A 7,843-nucleotide genomic window follows, 5' to 3' on the forward strand; every position below is an offset into this window, starting at 1 on the left:
TCTAGTCGTTTTCCTAAACAACTCTAGTTGTTTATAATTTATTTCGTTTAAAAACGTACAAGTAGACGAACTTCATTACACACAATTTGTCGTACTCTACAAACAATATTCAAGTATACTGTATTTAGATTCTAAGTGTGCAACTTACAATAATGTATAATGCAATATAAGGTGAGAATTGAACTTCTAATATTATAGATCGTGTTTGGTTTCGACTTATTAGTTTAAAGTGAATAAGAAGACGAACTTATTACATACAATTCATCGTACTTTACTAACAATATTCAAGCATACCGTACTTAAATTCTAAATGTGCGACTTACAATAATGTGTAGTGCAATATGAAGTGAGAATCGAACTTCTAACATTATAGACCGTGTTTGGTTTCGACTTATTAGTTTAAGGTGAATAAGAAGATGAACTTCATTATATACAATTCATTGTGCTCTACTAACAATATTCAAGTATATTTTATTTAAATTCTAAGTGTGTGATTTACAATAATGTATAGTACAATATGAGATGAGAATCGAAGTTCTAATTTTATAGATTGTGTTTGGTTTCGGCTTATTTGTTTAAAATGAATGAGAAGACAAACTTCAATACATACAATTCATCAATATGCAAATTAGAAAAATGAGCACACAATCGAAAAACAAGATGTGAACGTTTTCATGTAAATGACTGGAGCCGTTTAAAGCGAGAATGGTCGTTTTCTTATAAAACGACTCTAGTCATTTTAAAAGACAGGAGTTATTTTTGTTTTTAAGGGAAAATTATTGTAGTCATTTTAAACAATCAAAGTTGTTTTTCATTTATCACTTATTATATGAAATAAACGACTATGAGAAAACTACCCAATATTCATAAAACACAAATTTGATCGTTTTAAATGACTAAACAACCACAGTCATTGTCGTTTAAAATGACTAGAGTCATTTAAAACATCCATTTGGATTCTGTAACTAAAATATACGAGATTCTACTTTTCAAAGTCACTTGAGATCAAAAAATGAATTCAAATACTTAAATAAACAGAAATGGCAATGAATATATATATAAATAAAAAAATAAAAGACTAAAAAAAACTAAAAGTGAGAAGAATATCTTACCAGTATATAATGTAAAAATATAAGGGTTTGTTGTTTGAATGTGCTTCTTTATACTTTGAGTAAAACTAGAAAAGAAAAAAGAAGTAGAAGTTTGTAGATAAACTAAAGAAGAAGATAAGAAAAGAAGCTGGAATTTCAAAAAAGGGCAAAGTAGTGAAACTGATAGTTATAATTTGAAAAATGGGCCTTTTTATAGTAAGTTGGACCTAAAAAGTTGTGAATGATTTGATTGGGCCTTTTATAAAAATACCCCTTGAGGATATTCTCACTGGTCTTCAATTTGTCTCTGATATGTGTTTTCTCTATATTTGTCCATTGGACTTTTACGAAGGTTACGGGTCTTATGCCTTATCCGATACTTGTGGTCTTGGGCCCATTTTGAACTTGGTTCTTTGTTTCAAGTTTATGCCTCAAAACAATTCATGTTAGAATAAAAATGCACAGTAACTAATATAAAAAATGAGAAAGAATTTCCTTTTTAAGGGTGGGCTCTCCCGCAACCCACAAAAGCGTGGAGGGTGTTGTGGTGCTGAAAATAGGTTTTAATAATTGATTTCCTAAATATACTAAAAAATTGAGTACATCATAATTCATACTCTAACTAGATACATTATCATGCAAATCTACGAAACCAAATCTAGTAAGATTTTTGTGTGAAAAATTATAGCTAATTGGAAATTAATGAATTGAAAAATACATTTGAGGGTGTGTGTTTTTAAAACTCAATAGTTGTGGATGCAAATACATTAAGATATATTTTTGACAAGATTGTCCAAATGTTTTCTTCGATCATCTCGTCTTATCGACTAAGTACATGATCTTATGTCTGTGCGATAGCATTTTTAAAGCTTATAAGATGGTCAAAAATATTATTATTCAGTTTATTTACAAATTCTTTTAGTACACAGCATAAAAAAAAGAATAAAAAAAGAGAGAGAAATCTTAGTATCTTACCAAAACATACAATAAAAGCAGGCACGAGTGTGTCAGAAAGGTCCTAGTTCGTACAAGATGGAGCTTTGATTAGCTTTGGAGCTATATAAACGAAGTTCAAGTTTGAGCTCAATTCATTAAGTATTTGCTTGACTAAGCATGACTACTATCATTCAATGTCAAGAAGTGACAATTTACTTGCCCGAAAATAACATATTTTGTCCATCGCAAAACAAAGCTAAATAAACAAATAAAACAACTCAAAACAATCATAGTGAGGTTGACCCATAACTACTTAGAGCCAATATCACACATTGAGAGGTCTAACCTCTTGCAAGGCAATGCATTAAGTGGCAAAGTTCTTGGGTAATACAAATGAGGCTAGGAACAGAGCTAGCCAACATATGTGTTTGTTCAGCTCAACACGACTTGAATTATGCTGGTTTAATGTAGAAATCTATTGATAAGTGTATTTTATACACTTATTTAGACCATTAAAATTGAGTATTTGATGATGAATTTGATGAAATATGGCTTAATCCTATGTATATATTGTGTGTAAGTTACAATCAATGGAAGATACGAGAATAAAGAAAATAAGCGGGAAAAATGACTCAATTACATCAAGGGCAAAGTCTGGGGACTAGAATGCAATAATCCAAAAGTTAAATTGTACAAAACAATGAGTTGAGAACACCAACGGTCAATTGGAGTTGAAGAGAAACTAATGCGACAAGAAATTTTGGAAAAGGACCAAAACACACATTTCAGAAAGTTTAGGGACCAAATTGCAAATTGGCCCCTAAAATAATTGAACTATGCGTACGCATGGGCCTGCAGGCCTTGCGTACGCATGGTTGGGAAATTGAATTTCCGAAACTCAATTGAGGTTACTATGCGTACGCACCAAATGAACCATGCGTACGCATGGTTCAATTCCAACAAAAAAAATTTTGTTTCCTTATTTTGTTTTGTTAAGTCTTGGTTTGGAATTTTTTGCACCATATTTATACCAAAAGTTAGCTAAAACACGGGAGAACCTAATTTTTATCATCTTGGAAGCCAACAAAGAGGAAAAAGAGAGCGGGATATACATTGAAGAACAAGACTTCATCACTCGGATTCAGAATTGAAGACATAAAGTGAAGGATTTCAGATTCTTTTCATATTTTAATGATTCAGGTGACGTTGTTCTTTTATTTTTCCTGTTTTTCCTACATTAATATGCTAGATTAAATATCTTTGTATTGGATGGATGACAAAACTGATTGACTCTTAGTTTCTAATTCAAGACTTTATGTTTTTATCTTAATTCTTGTGTTGTAGTTTCTTTAATATGCATATACATATTGTTTTAATATTTGTTCACCATTAGGACAATAAGTTGCTTATTCGTAGTGTATAAAAACTCACGGTAGGTAGAACACTGTTATTGGAACGCATGAACAATGAATGTTAGGAATAATATTTGTGACGTGTGCGATCACGTGTGATAATCCTATATATCAATGCGTGTTTGCCATATGAATTCGGACTAGGAATAGGATCGTCCCGTAGTAATCATAGGTTTATTATATCTTGGGAAAGAACAATAAATAAAAGTGGAATTATCGATCATCACAATTGCATGAGTTGAGATAGTTGTCATAGGTTGAGAATCAGAACTAAGAGTTGATCAGTGGCGTCGGAAATCCAATATATTCACTCGTTTGAATTCTAAAACAAATTCTCTTTAATTTTGCAATTTTTAGTTATAGAACTTAATTAGCTATTCAAACAAACATCAACTTTTGGTTAATCACACGAATTTAATTATATCGAATACACTGAAATTGGACCTTATTCCCTGTGGGACGATAACTCTTTCATCACAATTATTACTTATACAATGAACCCGTACGCTTGTGGGATTTTGATGAACATCTATCTTACAATTGAATGAAGATATGATGCTCTCAAAATGAAGATATGATGCACTCAAAATCATGGAACATTGTGACAGCATTGCTCAAGAAACAACGGTCTTGTAATTATGAAAACATACAAGACCCTTTCACCTAACTTGCAAGATCCCGTAACATTAAATAACGTGACAATTTACCAAAACTTCTAAAACTCTAGTCGGAATATCATCGGATAAACTTGTACCCAAAGTTTTTGTCTAAACTCAAAATTTTAGCCAATAAAAAAACCTTAAATTTCCCAAAACATAACACATTTAAAGAAAGATAGGAATAGGAAAAACTATGATAAGCTTCAATTAAATTCTTGGCAATCTTGACTGGTCATGTTTCTCCATTTTTCCAATTAAATGACGGAATGAAAAGAAGACGAAAAACCCAAATATATATAAATAGATATCGATTGTGGCGGGGTGAGGGGAAGGAGGTGTGTTTGAAGATTGCCAATAACACTACCTCAAATATGTAGAGAGGCTTTGAAGGTAGAGCCTTGAGAAAGATAATAAAGTCCTTTCCTTAACCTTCACACCTCCATTACACCTTTTGCTCTCTCTCTCTCTAAATTTTTCACCTATCGTAGAAACTCAGCTTTACTCTCTTTTCATATTGCTGTAACCTATGCATTGAAAACCTTTGGAACAGAAACACACAGAGCCCATGTTTCTTACTTTCTTGACCTCCACCCAAACACCCAAAATCTTCTTTAAATTCCCTTTTTTTAGTTTGCAAAAGGAGAGGAACTCAAAAAGTAGAACCTTAAAGAGTTGAACTTTTTCTCTTTTCTTGAACTTTCTTTTCAATTTCTTCATTTTCTTGACATTGGTTCTTGCAAAAAAGAAAAAAAAGGAAGAAAACCAATTAACTGTCAGTGGATTCATGGACCTATACTAGTAGGTTCTGGTTCTTCAGTTTCAGCCTTCCTTAAGCAAAATGGATTTTTTAATTCCTGAAAGAAACAATTGCATTGCTTCTTTATGGCAAGAAAAAACCTACGATTGCCTCAAACTTCATCTCCCCACCCATTTTTGTCAACTCGCATTCCTTAGTTTCCTCGAAGATTTTCCCAAATATCCTACAAAGCAACAATTCATTTTATATATGGAATCTTATGCCACCCATTTTTCAATTCAGCCAAGATTCAAGCAAACTGTGGAAAGAGCAGAATTTGATGGGTTTTGGAGGGTTCAAACTCAAGATTTTGAATAATTTTAATGGCGGCTAATTGTTGCAATGAGCGAAAATGCCAAGTCATCTGTGCCAGAATTTAAGGAATTGAGAGTTTTCAAGGGCCTGTGATTCATACCAGCGAGTACAAATTTGGTTCTGAGTTTCGAAACCAACGGGTTTTGGTTGTAGGGTGTGGGAATTCTGATATGGAAGTGAGTGTAGACCTCTGTAAGTACAATACATCTCCTTATATAGTGGTTAGAAATTTTGTAAGTACGTTTTTTCATTTCATGATGAATCAAGATTTCAAATTCCGAAATACTATACTGTTTCGTCAAAATTAAAATCCAGATTTAAATCTAAATTAAAGTAACAATTAATATTAACCATATATTTCGTAGGATTCACAACTTTTCAACCATGTTTCATCAACTTTTATCAAAATTTACTAAAAATTTGATTTTAATCCCCACCAAACATCGACTCCCCAAATTGTCGAGTGTTATTCAATGAACCTTCCGCACTGAGAGGACTTGTGCAAAAAACAGCTGGTACTTTTCTCCACATATTCTTGTAGAACTACCTTATCAATATATATATGAGTGAAAGTGACACTCGATTTTATGATCGTTGTATTCTTCGAAAGGATGTTGAGACCAACTCAAAACTTGCTATTATATATTTCTGTGTAATCTAGTTGCTACTATGTTTTTGGTGACTCGGATTCATATACTACCCAGGGAAGTATTTTTAATTTCTATTTTTGCATTTGCCATGGTACTTCTGAAATGGCTCCCTTATATATTAGTGGACAAGTTCTTCTCAGTTCTGGCCAACTTCATGTTGAAATTAGTGTAGATTCGATCAAGAAAATTCTAAAAATAAGAAGTTCCAAAATCATCAAAAAGTTTTAGAAGTATGAAGATGATGAAAATATGACTTAGTCGAAATTCAACTTGATTAAGCAAAAGTTTTGTATTGGATAGAAGAATTTTACATGGTTAAGGAAAATGTCATCATTGGCCGAGAGTTATTGAAAAAGTTATTTAACCATTTTGAACTCTTTTTCTATTAAAGGAGGTGGAAGTTACTTAACCATTTTGAACTCTTCTTCTATTAAAGAAGGTGAAAGTTACTTAATCATTTTGAATACTTCTTCTACCAAAGGATGTTGAAGAAAGTTACTTGATCATCTTGAACACTTCTTAGTTTTTCTCATAAATAGATTTATTGGTATGTATTTTGAAATATCGAGTAGAAGAAAAAATTCCATTTTTGTATAAGAGAGTTTTTTGAGAGAGAATTGCTCTATTATATTAGTTATATATTATGAGATTAATGAAAGTTTGTTTATTTGAGTAAAAAAATGAGATTTTAACACATCTACCCTTCAGCGGTATCAGAGTCAAGAAAAAAGGGTGATAAAATCTTTGTTTCCAGTTCAATATTGAAAAATTGTGTTATTTGCCTTTATAAAATGATTTCTTTTAAAACATTTTAAAAAACAATTCCAAGATTCCCGTGCCATCATCTTCCAAATTCATTATGATCTCTCCACTTCGCATCTTGATCTAAATATGTAAAAGCCCGAGAAATAAAATGAAATTAGACTATTATGTTGTGATGATCTAGCACCACGAACCTATCTCATTCAAAAAATAAGTTGTGGAAGCTCAAATCATTTAATATTTTGAAAGCCTAAGCCATAAATTAATTAAAAGCCCAAAAATTTAAGGGATTAAGTTTAAGTAAATTTGATTACAAAGATTTAATGAATAATTGGGTTGCCCCAATAGTCATCTACATGGTATTTCATATAGGTAACCCAGGTTCGAATCACCACGTAGATGTTTTTATAAAACTTCTTTATAAATTTTTTTTAGGCTTAAAAACTCTTCAAATTCTTAGTTAAAGATCTAATTTAACAAACTTTATGATAATACAACTCCTCCCATTTAATTTTTCATTAAAAAGAAAGGTTACAAGAAGTGGAAAGTTATTTTTTCACTACATTCTTCCTTAAATCCGAATTTCATCTTATTTTCTCGCAAAAAAATATATTTTATGTCAATTTAAACTAAGGGAATAATAAGGGTAAGAAGAAGAAATGCTTTCTACACATTTATTCTTTGATATCCAAGAATATTCAAGGAAAGTAGAGGTGCAAGTGTTATTTCGTTTTCAAATTTGATTTTTTGGTTAAAAGTTGAATGAACTGGTACCTCCGGGTACGGTGTTTCGGTACTATTATAGTTTGAATGATCATTCTCCGGCTCTACGTGTTATGATAATGCTATAGACATCGGATTTTGCCGGAAATCCATCTACGTGCGACGGTATGAATCCATGGTTCGAATTTTCTAATTTGATTACGAAATGCACCGATAATAGCTATTGAGTTTCAAACTCATGGGTTAAATCCCTTCTTACAGGTTGATTTTGTTCTTTTGTTGGGGGCGCGGATGATGGTGGTTGAAGATGCAATTCGACATGGAAAAACCGGTGAATTAACAACTTTAAATTGATTATGAAATATTTGCGTTTCCTATTAATTACTTTTCTATGGACATCGTATATGAAACTATTTCTACAAACATTTTCTTATGAACAAGTTATGTTTAAAAATATATATATGTGATCTAGAATTTACTTACGAAACACCGTCTTCAA

At 31.6% G+C, this 7,843-nt stretch overlaps 1 pseudogene; it reads left to right on the top strand.

Annotated features, from left to right (window-relative positions):
- Positions 1-1,571: 1,571 nt before the first annotated feature.
- On the top strand, positions 1,572-6,031 carry LOC111398240 (annotated as a pseudogene).
- The last annotated feature ends 1,812 nt before the right edge of the window (positions 6,032-7,843 follow it).

This window comes from Olea europaea, chromosome 8 (assembly GCF_002742605.1).
Source record: "Olea europaea var. sylvestris chromosome 8, O_europaea_v1, whole genome shotgun sequence".
Taxonomy (NCBI): domain Eukaryota; kingdom Viridiplantae; phylum Streptophyta; class Magnoliopsida; order Lamiales; family Oleaceae; genus Olea; species Olea europaea.